Source organism: Macaca fascicularis, chromosome 5 (genome assembly GCF_037993035.2).
Source record: "Macaca fascicularis isolate 582-1 chromosome 5, T2T-MFA8v1.1".
NCBI classification, from domain to species: Eukaryota; Metazoa; Chordata; class Mammalia; order Primates; family Cercopithecidae; genus Macaca; species Macaca fascicularis.
In genome coordinates, this window is record NC_088379.1 from 39,602,648 (window position 1) to 39,613,322 (window position 10,675).

Genomic DNA, 10,675 nt, shown 5'->3' on the forward strand with positions numbered 1-10,675 from the left:
AGAATCAGAATTCACTGCAGCCTCGGACGCCTAGGCTCAAGTGATCTTCCCACTTTGGCCTCCCAATTAGCTAGGACTACAGGCATGTACCAATATGTCCAGCAAATTTTTTTTTTTTTTTTTTTTGAGACAGAGTTTCACTCTGTCACCCAGGCTGGAGTGCAATGGTTCAATCTTGGCTCACTGAAACCTCTGCCTCCCAGGTTCAAGCAATTCACCTGCCTCATCCTCCTGAGTAGCTAGGACTACAGGCATGTACCACCACGCCTGGCTAGTTTTTGTATTTTTAGTAGAGATGGGGTTTCACCATGTTGCCCAGGTTGGTCTCGAACTCCTGATGTCAAGTGATCCACCCACCTCAGCCTCCCAAAGTTCTGGGATTACAGGCGTGAGCCACCACACCTGGCCATGCCCAGCTAATTTTATAATTTTTTGTTAGAATGAGATCTTGCTATGTTGTTCAGGCTGGTCTCAAACTCCTAGCCTCAAGTGATCCTCCTGCCTCCGCCTCTCAAAGCACTGGGATTACTGGTGTAAGCCACTGTACTGCATCAGCTATAAATAATAATTTTATAATTCTTGTAAAATACTCAAAAAATTGGCATTGTTTTTATCTCTGTCTGTTCTTAGTATATCTCTAAAATAATAATCTCGGCTCACGCCTAGGTAGCTCACGTCTCTAATCCCAGCACTTTGGGAGGCTGAGGCAGGTGGATCACATGAGGCCTGGAGTTTGAGATCAGCCTGGCCAACGTGGTGAAACTCTGTCTCTACTAAAAATACAAAAATTAGCTGGGTGCGGTGTTATGTGCCTGTAATCTCAGCTATTCAGGAGGCTGAGGCAGGAAAATTGCTTGGACCTGGGAGGTGGAGGTTGTAGTGAGCAGAGATCGTGCCACTGCACTCCAACCTGGGCAACAGAGCAAGATTCCAACTCAAAAAATAAATAAATAAATAAAATAATAATAATAATCTCCTTTAAAGTTAGCTTTGATTGATAACAACATGCTGAAACAATGTGAAGATTAGAAAGATTTCCAACAAGGGAAAGGGACAAAAGCAGCTTTATTGAACATGTATCAGGGCAGTAGTAGGCACAACGCATGGATTTAGTTAGTAACTGGTAAAACTGGGATCTTAACCCTGGCAGTCTAGCTCTAGAGTTTATGCATTAAACCCCAATGCTATTAGCTAAACCTAACTTAATCCTTAAAGAATCCTCTGATGCATGTGTGTTTAACCTCATTTTTACAGACGAAGGCTGAGGGGATTAAAACAAGAGCTCAGACTGAAGTGTATCTAGAAATTAAGCAGGTACAGGGAGTCAGAGTAAGAACATACAGCCATCCCTTGGTATTTGTGGGGGATTGGATCCAGGATCCCCAGGCCAAGATACTAAAATTCACAGGATACTAAAATCAGAAACAGATGCTCAAGTTTCTGATATAAAATGGCATGGTATTTGCATATAATCTATACATTTCCTACCGTATACTTTAAATCATCTCTAGATTACTTACAGTACCAAATACAATGTAAATGCCATGTAAATCATTGTTATACTGTATTGTTTAGGAAATAATGACAAGAAAAAGTCTGTACACATTCAGTACAGAAGCAATACTGTTTTCCAAATCTTTTCTATCAACAGTTGATTGAATCTATGGCCACAGAACCCATGAAGACAGAGAGCAATCTGTAAATGTTTCCTCCACTTTCTAATTTTTCTTAGACTACATAGTTCTCTCAATCTCTTTTGGTATACAAATCTTTATAGTCATTGAGATGATAGTGGTTGGCATGCAGTTGGAAGTTGCAAAATTCATGCCTCATCTCAAGGGGCTACTCAGCCCCAGCTAAGATTTTTTTTTTTTTTTTGAGATGAGGTCTCATTCTGTCACCCAGGCTAGAGTGCAGGGGCATGATCACGACTCACTGCAGCCTCGACTGCCTGGGCTCAAGCGATTCTTCCCACTTTACTCTCCCAAGTAGCTGTGACCGCAGGTGCATGCCACCACACCTGGCTAATTATTATTATTATTATTATTACTATTTGTAGAGACAAAGTCTTGCTGTGTTGCCCAGGCTGGTCTGAAAGCGATCCTGGGCTCAAGTGATCCTCCAGCCTTGGCCTCTCAAAGTGTTGGCACTACAGGTGTGAGCCATTGTGCCCAGCCCCAGTTAAGTGTTTTGATGAGGAACAGTCTGCCCTATATGGCCAAGTGTATCAGTTAGTTATTGTTATGTAACAAACTACCCCAAAGCTCAGTAGCTTAAAACAATAGGCACTTATTACTGTCTACAACCTATGAATCAGGTGGTCCTTCTACTTTTGGCTGGAATTGCTCATGCATGTGTGGCCAGCAGGCGGGTTAGTGGTGGGCAAGCTTTGCTGATCTTGGCTAGGTCCCTTCACATGTCTTGAGTCTTGGCTGGAACAACTGAGATAACTTGGCATGGTCTCTCATCCTTCAGCAGGCTGGCTCGAAGTTGTTCACATGGGGTTTTGTAAGGTTCCAAGAAAGAAAGAGAGGAAGTGTACAAGGCCTCTTATGTCCAGGCTCAGAATGGAAAAGCTATCATTTCTGTCACATTCTATTGGTTAAGACAAGTCACAAATCCAATCCAGAGACAAAGGAGGAAGATATACTCAGCCTTTATGGGAAGAACTGAAAGTGATATTGCACAGCGTGTAGACAAAGAGAGGGCTGAAAAATTAAGGCCATTATTATTATTTTTTTGCCTCAATCTACCATAAGTCTTCCAAGTTTTCAGAAGCCAGAGATCCAGATCTTTATGTGAAATCTCCCAAGTTTTAAAAGCTTCAACGAATTTACAAACTTTTAAGACACTGGTGGGCCAAAGAGATCATATTAGAGCTGGATGTGGTTTGTGGGCCATCGGTTTACAACCTCTGGGTAAATAACTTGCTCAAGTTTCTGTAGTAATTGGCTGAGGAGAACTGAACTTAGGTCTGTCTAGACTCTAGGTCTCTATTCATTCAGCAACATTTGCGTGTCTTCTGAGTATAAGACTTGGATAAACAGTGCTAAATAAACCACAATGCTTCCCTTAAGGGGCTTAGAGTTGTAAGTGGGAGGCATTATGTAAATGAACACTTTCTTCATATGATTCAGTGTTACAGAGGCTTGGCGGGGGGGGCACACTTCTTCCCTCCCCTGAAGGGAACTTCACTGATATAATTCAGGGTCTCTCTCTTGCCCTTGTATACATTCCACACCCTGGAAGTGGAGTGATATGGTTTGGCTGTGTCCCCACCCAAATCCCATCTTGAATTGTAGCTCCCATAATTCCCACGTGTTGTGGGAGGGACCCAGTGGGAAGTAATTGAATCATGGAGAAAGTTTCTCCCATACTGTTCTTGTGGTAGCGAAGAAGTCTCATGAGATCTGATGGTTTCACAGCAAAGAATTCTCACCAGATCTGATGGTTTTATAAGGGGTCTCCCCCTTCACTTGGCTCTCAGTCTCTTCTTGCCTGCTGCCGTGTAAGATGTGCCTTTCACTTTCCACCATGATTGTGAGGCCTCTCCAAATACATGGAACTGTGAGTCCATTAAACCTCTTTTTCTTTATAAATTACCCAGTCTTGGGTATGTCTTTATCAGCAGTGTGAAAACAGAATAATACATGAAGTGACTTATCTACTTGGTAAATTTGGGGAAACAACTGTGTATGTTCAGTTTAGTTCTTCCCTTTATTCTCTTGCGGCCAGCCCTGGTCAAGGGTAGTGTGTATCTCCCTGCTCCTTCATGCTGCAAGTTCCCCCAGGGCTATAGCCTCTCCCCAGCCCAGCCCTGTTGAGCACTCCTGAGAGCGGGCAGGTGATCCACCTGATTCTACGGTTCATTTGGCTGTCACACTAGGCAATGTCTTCCTACCTATCTGTAGCAGTAATAAAGGTGACATTTGGCATCCAGCTTTTTCTTCCCTTCTATTTCTTTCTTTCTTCCTTTTTCTTTTTTTTGAGATGGAGTTTTGCTCTTGTTGCCCAGGCCTGAGTGCAATGGTACAATTTCGGCTCACTGCAACCTCCACCTCCCGAGTTCAAGGGATTTTCCTGCCTCAGCCTCCCAAGCAGCTGGGATTATAAGAGATCGGATTTCACCATGTTGGCCAGGCTGATCTCAAACTCTTGACCTTAGGTGATCCACCCAGATTGGCCTCCCAGAGTGCTGAGATTACAGGCATGGGCCACCACACCTGATCTCTTCCCTTCTTTTTTTTTTTTATTTTTTTTATTTTTATTTTTTGAGACGGAGTCTCGCTCTGTCCCCCAGGCTGGAGCGTAGTGGCCGGATCTCAGCTCACTGCAAGCTCCGCCTCCCGGGTTCACGCCATTCTCCTGCCTCAGCCTCCCGAGTAGCTGGGACTACAGGCGCCCGCCACCTCGCCCGGCTAGTTTTTTTTTTTTTTTTTTTGTATTTTTTTTAAGTAGAGACGGGGTTTCACAGTGTTAGCCAGGATGGTCTTGATCTCCTGACCTCGTGATCCGCCCATCTCGGCCTCCCAAAGTGCTGGGATTACAGGCTTGAGCCACTGCGCCCGGCCTGATCTCTTCCCTTCTATTTCTTATCTTGTTCAGAACCCAGGTAGGGAAGAGAAATGCTATTTATTGGGCAGTTACCTCGAAGAACTCAATGGTGCTATGATTAGGGTCTATATGTACACACATACAGAGACATACCTTCTTTACTCCACTCCAACTTCATTCCCTACCTTGTCCCCCTGCACCACCTTTTTTTCTTTTCTTTATTTCTTTTTCTTTTTTTTTTTTTTTTTTAAGACAGGGTCTCACTCTCTTGCCTGGGCTGGAGTGCAGTGGCAGGATCATAGCTCACTGCAGCCTTGAACTCCTGGGCTCAAACAGTCCTCCCACCTCAGCCTCCCAAGCAGCTGGGACTATAGGAGCGTATCACCATGCCTTGCTAATTTAAAAAAAAAAAAAAAAAAGTAGAGATGGGGGTCTTACTATGTTGCCCAGGCTGGTTTTGAATTCCTTGCCTCAAGCAATCCTCCCACCTCAGCCTCCTGAGTAGCTGGGATTACAGGTGTGACCACCACACCTGGCCCCCACTGCACTTTCTTAGTTAGGTTAAGGGCTTGTGTTTCCCAGGAGAAAACAGGTCTGGTTTCAAAGTACTCTTTAGGCTGCTTCTTGGGTCTCAGAGTTTCATGAGTTTATTTTCCTAAAGGGTCCTAAGCCATATGGGGTGGGCACCTGGTGGGAGCTGGGACGTAAGGGAACGAAGAGCTGCGACCCTGCCCTCAATCTGCTGCCCTCCCAAGGGAAACATGATGCCAAGACAGGGAAGCCAGGAAGTGCCCTGATGGTGCCGGGGCCAAGGCTGAGGAGAACTAGGTCCTGAGGCTCTAAGCCACAGGCCAGGAATGAAAACCAGTCAAGTGCCCCTCCCATTTCTTTGCACGAGGCCTGCATCTCCCAGCATCTGTTTTTTTTCCGGGCAGCCTTCAGTGTCTGTTGTGTTGTGAGCACAGCCGGAGGGGAGTCATCCACCTCTTCACAAATTTTCCTTCTGTCAACTATGAGAGGCAGAGTGTCAGGTTGTTCAGGTTGGTGCAGCCCATCTCCCTCCCACCTACCGTGAGCCTGCTCCCCGGCTCACTCCCTTTGCTTTGCTTTGCTTTCCCTCCCTCCTGAGGAACTGTGGCGAGATGAGTAGGAATTCAGTTGAATGGAAGGAATTTTTTTTTTTTTTTTTTTTTTTTTTGAGACGGAGAATCACTCTGTTGCCAGGCTGGGGTGCAGTGGCATGATCTTGGCTCACTGCAACCTCGGCCTCCCGGGTTAACATGATTCTCCTGCCTCAGCCTCCTGAATAGCTGGGATTACAGGCATGTGCCACCATGGCCAGCTAATTTTTGTACTTTTAGTAGAGACGGGGTTTCTCCATGTTTACCAGGGTGGTCTCGATCTCTTGATTTCATGATCCTCCTGCCTCAGCCTCCCAAAGTGCTGGGATTACAGCTGTGAGCCAACATGTCTGGCCAAATGGAAGGAATTTTATTTCTCTCTTGCCGTTTGGCAAGATGAGCTCAAGAGGGAAGCCACATCAAAGAAGGAGGCTGCTGCCACCATTAGGTGTCTGCCGCGCCTATGAGTCAGTGGAGCCTACACTTCCGTGGGACGCCTGTAGTAAGCTGAGGGGCAGTTCATGTTTTCCATTCACAAAGGAGTCTATGACCATTTTATGGTATCTGTGTAAGAGTCCCCATGACACAACAGTACCCACGTCACCTCATGTTGGCAAATCAATCTGGGGCCCAAAGTAAACTTTGGTCTAATTGCCGCGGAAAGGATCTAGACTCATTCTTTGACCAACGGACCATATCTACGGAAGTAAAAAGCATAATGTCAGATGACCTGAATGTAAAAGCTTAAGTGATTTGGGCAAATTATTTAAACTTTCTAATATTAGCTTTTCTAGTCCCAGCTACTCAGGAGGCTGAGGCAGGAGGATGCTTAAGACCAGGAGTTCAAGGCTGTAGCATATCATCGTCGTGCGTGTGAATAGCCACTGCACTCCAACCTGGGCAACATAACAAGATCTCTTTAGGAAAAATTAAACATTAGTTTTCTGTCCTGCAAAATCATAGTTTTTTATTGAATGGGATAATACAAGTATCTATTTCATAACAAAATTAGGAAGTTTAAACGAAGAAATGTGTGTAAGGCACTTAGCACATGGCTGAAGACTCAGTAAAAAGTTCCCGTCTGTCATTTCTGGGGCATCCTCAGTCTTACAGGTGATGGTGAAATTAAAGGATGGGAAGATGCACTACGTGGTCTTAAAGAGGTGGTCTGTGGTGCTGGGAAAGCACTTGGCCCCCCAGGGCATTGAAATGACCCCCCAGCCCAGCAAGGTCTTTGTGTGTTGGGTGAAGGCCTAAAACAAACCCAAGTGCAGAGCTGCTGATTCCGTTTCCCATGCTGGAGGCGGTAGGAGGAGGCAGGGCTCATGTTGCCCCCACACCCCTGGACGAAGCGGAAAGAACCTGTATTTCAAATACTTTAGGCTGAAGCACCCACTGGTAGGAGATCATCCAAGAGACCTTGAAGGGAAGGCTCTGAGCTCAAGTTGTTGGAGAAAGAATGAAAAGAGGCCAGGTGTGGTGGCTCATGCCTGTAATCCCAGCACTTTGGGAGGCTGAGGCGGGCGGATCACTTAAGGTCAGGAACTCGAGACCAGCCCCAACATGGTGAAACCCCGTCTCTACTAAAAATACAAAAACTATCCAGGCATGGTTGCAGGTGCCTGTAATCACAGCTACTCAGGAGGCTGAAGCAGGAGAATCACTTGAACCCGGGAGGCGGAGCTTGCAGTGAGCCGAGATCGTGCCACTGCACTCCAGCCTGGGTGACAGACTCTGTCTCAGAAAGAAAGAAAGAAAAAAAAAGAGCGAAAAGAAGGAGAAGACATAGAGTAACTGGGAAAAGAGAAAAGGTCTGCACAGCTCTCACCCTCTGCCTGATTCTCCCTCTTCTTCTTACCTCCCTGAAACTGGGAAGGAAACCCTGCCTGGCTGGGTTGGGGGCTGTTTTAGGAAGGTGAACACAGCAAAATTCTGTGCCCTGCAAAGTCTTAGCCCTCATCTATTTCAGGAGACAACCTTCTGGTGGGAAGGCGATGGGGACCAAGAGTGCCTGAAGGATGAGGAGTCCTCAGCGGGCTGGGAGCAAGCCTGGAGGTCGGGGGTGAGCTGTGGAGGGGGCTGCTTTGAGCCCTTCAGGGTGCTCGCGGAGGACAAGCCAGCTGCCCTTGGAGAGAATGGAACACCTCGCCTCCTTCCATTGATTCAGGCTGATTTTCTCTGTTGGACTCTTACAATCCTGGCTCCAGGAGCGGGTTGCCATGGTTATGCTGGTTTTAACAGAGGGCTAAGTGGCTTCCCTCAGGCCATGCAGCATTTAGCTGCTCGCTTTGGATTTTAGCTTCTCCTTCTTGGAGACCCTGCTCTGCATGGCGAAAAGAATGGAGGGTGGACAATCATGTTCTGGGAGCAATTGGGGAAGTGGGTGAATTTGATTTGAAATAGTTCATGTGGGCCAGGCCTGTATTCTTGGCACTTTGGAAGGCCAAAGTGGGAGGATTGCTTGAGCTCAGGAGATTGGCCTGGGCAACATGGTGAAACCCCATCTCTACTGAAAAAAAAAAAAAAATTAGCCAGGTGTGGTAGTGTGCACCTGTATTCTCAGTTACTCGGGAGGCTGAGGCTGGAGGATCAATTAACCCCAGCTATCGAGGTTGCACTGAGCTGAATTTGTGCCATTGCACTTCAGCCTGGGTGACACAGTGAGATCCTGTCTCAAAAACAAAAAACAAAAAAATTGACGAGAGGTAGAAAAGGTCAAGTGTAAGGGCTTTAGAGAGTCAGGTAGCTTAGCCTGATTTCTAGCTTTGTCATGTACCATTTTAGTGACCTTAAGCAAATTACTTAACCCCTTAGAGAAATGGGGGCCTTCATGGCATGCACTTCATATGACAAGTATGAGAGTTAATGGGGTGATGTGTGAGCCATGGGGAGCGCCCAGGAAGGGTAGGTTTACCAGGTCCTTTCACTCAGATTATCTCAAGGGCTCCCACAATAACCCCGGGATGCTGTCAATGCTATCCTACTTTTCCAGAGAAGGGAACCCAAATGGGAGCTTAGGGACTTCCCTCATCGGCCTTTCAGATTGATGTGTGCCTGCTTCTCTGACTTCATCTCCCAGCACTATGCAGTGGTCACACTGTAGTTGCTGCCTGGCTCACATGTATTAGGTTGTTCTCATACCACTGTAAAGAAATACCTGAGACCGGGCATGGTGGCTCACGCCTGTAATCCCAGCACTTTGGGAGGTCAAGGCGGGTGGATCACGAGGTCAGGAGTTTGAGACAGGCCTGGCCAACATAGTGAAACCCCATCTCTACTAAAAATACAAAAATTAGCCGAGCATGGTGGTGTGCACCTATAATCCCAGCTACTCAGGAGGCTGAGGCAGGAGAATCGCTTGAACCCGGGAGGCAGAGGTTGTAGTGAGCCAAGATCATGCCACTGCATTCCAGCCTGGGTGACAGAGCAAGACTCCATCTCAAAAAAAAAAAAAAAAAAAAAAAAAGAAAGAAAGAAAGAAAGAAATACCAGACTCTGGTAATTTATAAAGAAAAGAGGTTTAATTGGCACACAGTTCTACAGGCTGTACAGGAAGCATAGCAGCTTCTGCTTCTGGGGAAGCCTCAGGAAACTTACAATCATTGGGGAAGGCAAAGGAGAAGTAGGCACGGAGCAGGAGCAAGAGAGAGTGGGGAAGTGCCACACACTTTTAAATGACCTTGTCTCACAAGAACACTATGGTGAGAACAGCACCAAGGGGGAAATATGCCCCCAGGATCCAACACCTCCCTCCAGGCCCCATATCCAACACTGAGGATTACAATTCAATGTGAGATTTGCCTGGGGACACAGATCCAAATCATGTCACCTTGCTACTCCAGGGCCTGCCTGTCTTGTCTCCTTCTTGGTAACACTCTTCCCTGGCTTTTCATGGGACTAGTTCCTTCTCCTCCTTTGGGTTTTAGCTGGGGTCACCTCTTGGGAGGTATTTTCTCTCTTTTTTTTTTTTTTTGAGACTCCGGCTTGGGCAACAAAAGCAAAACTCAGTCTCAAAAAAAAAAGTAAGTTACTATATCACAATTTAAAGATACTTTGGTAACTGTTTCAATACATTTGGCTTCCTTTATAAACCTCTCTGTTTATTGTATGCACTTATAAAGCCTAAGCCTGAATAAGGGTCCATAAGGATTCACCAGGTTACTAATAGGATTCGTGGTACAAAAAAGCTTAACCACCTTAGTGGCCTAGAACAGTGTTTGGCATATACCAGGAGCTTGAAAAAAATGTTTTTGAGTTGGCTGGGTGAAGGGAGGTGGAAAAGGAAAGACCGTCCTAGGCTGAGGAAACTGGGGAAAATTCAAAAGCAGAGAATTTTGTCCTGGAAACAGAGAAATTAGTGTGGTTTGTACTTAGAAATCCAGTGAGAAGTCGGGCACTGTGGCTCACGCCTGTAATCCTAGCACTTTGGGAGGCCAAGGTGGGTGGATCACCTGAGGTCGGGAGTTTGAGACCAGCCTGGCCAGCATGGTGAAACCCCATCTCTACTAAAAATACAAAATTACCCAGGCGTGGTGGCACGCACCTGTAATCCCAGCTACTCGGGAGACTGAGGCAAGGGAATCGCTTGAACCTGGGAGGCAGAGGTTGCAGTGAGCTGAGATTGCGCCACTGCACTCCAGCCTGGGCTAAAACTAACCAGGTGGCTGATTGGACTTTGTCCTGACGCTGTGGGAAACAATGGAAGCCATCAGGCAGGGACAGGAATTACTACAATTGGGTTTTTTAAAAATGTCTTTGGCTGCCAAGAGGAGAGAGAAATGAGAGGGCCAATGTGGATAGCAATTAAGAGGCTACTGTGGGCGGCTTGAAACAGGCTGGTGGCAGTGGAGGTGGGAAGAAGTAGATGAATTTGAGAGCAATTTTGGAGATGAAATAGACACAGCTTGAAAACTGATTAGACTAGGGGGTAAGGGAAAACAGGAAGGACAGCATGACTGCGGTTTTCTTGCCTGAATTGCTGAGAGGATAGTGGGTTGCTT

General features: G+C 46.3%; 2 protein-coding genes across 8 annotated transcripts in view; both read left to right on the top strand.

Moving 5' to 3' along the window:
• RHOH (ras homolog family member H) overlaps positions 1-10,675 on the top strand; it is a 137,487-nt gene that overhangs the window by 85,148 nt on the left and 41,664 nt on the right. The gene's annotated exons all lie outside the window — the stretch shown is intronic.
• CHRNA9 (cholinergic receptor nicotinic alpha 9 subunit) overlaps positions 1-10,675 on the top strand; it is a 113,553-nt gene that overhangs the window by 33,258 nt on the left and 69,620 nt on the right. The gene's annotated exons all lie outside the window — the stretch shown is intronic.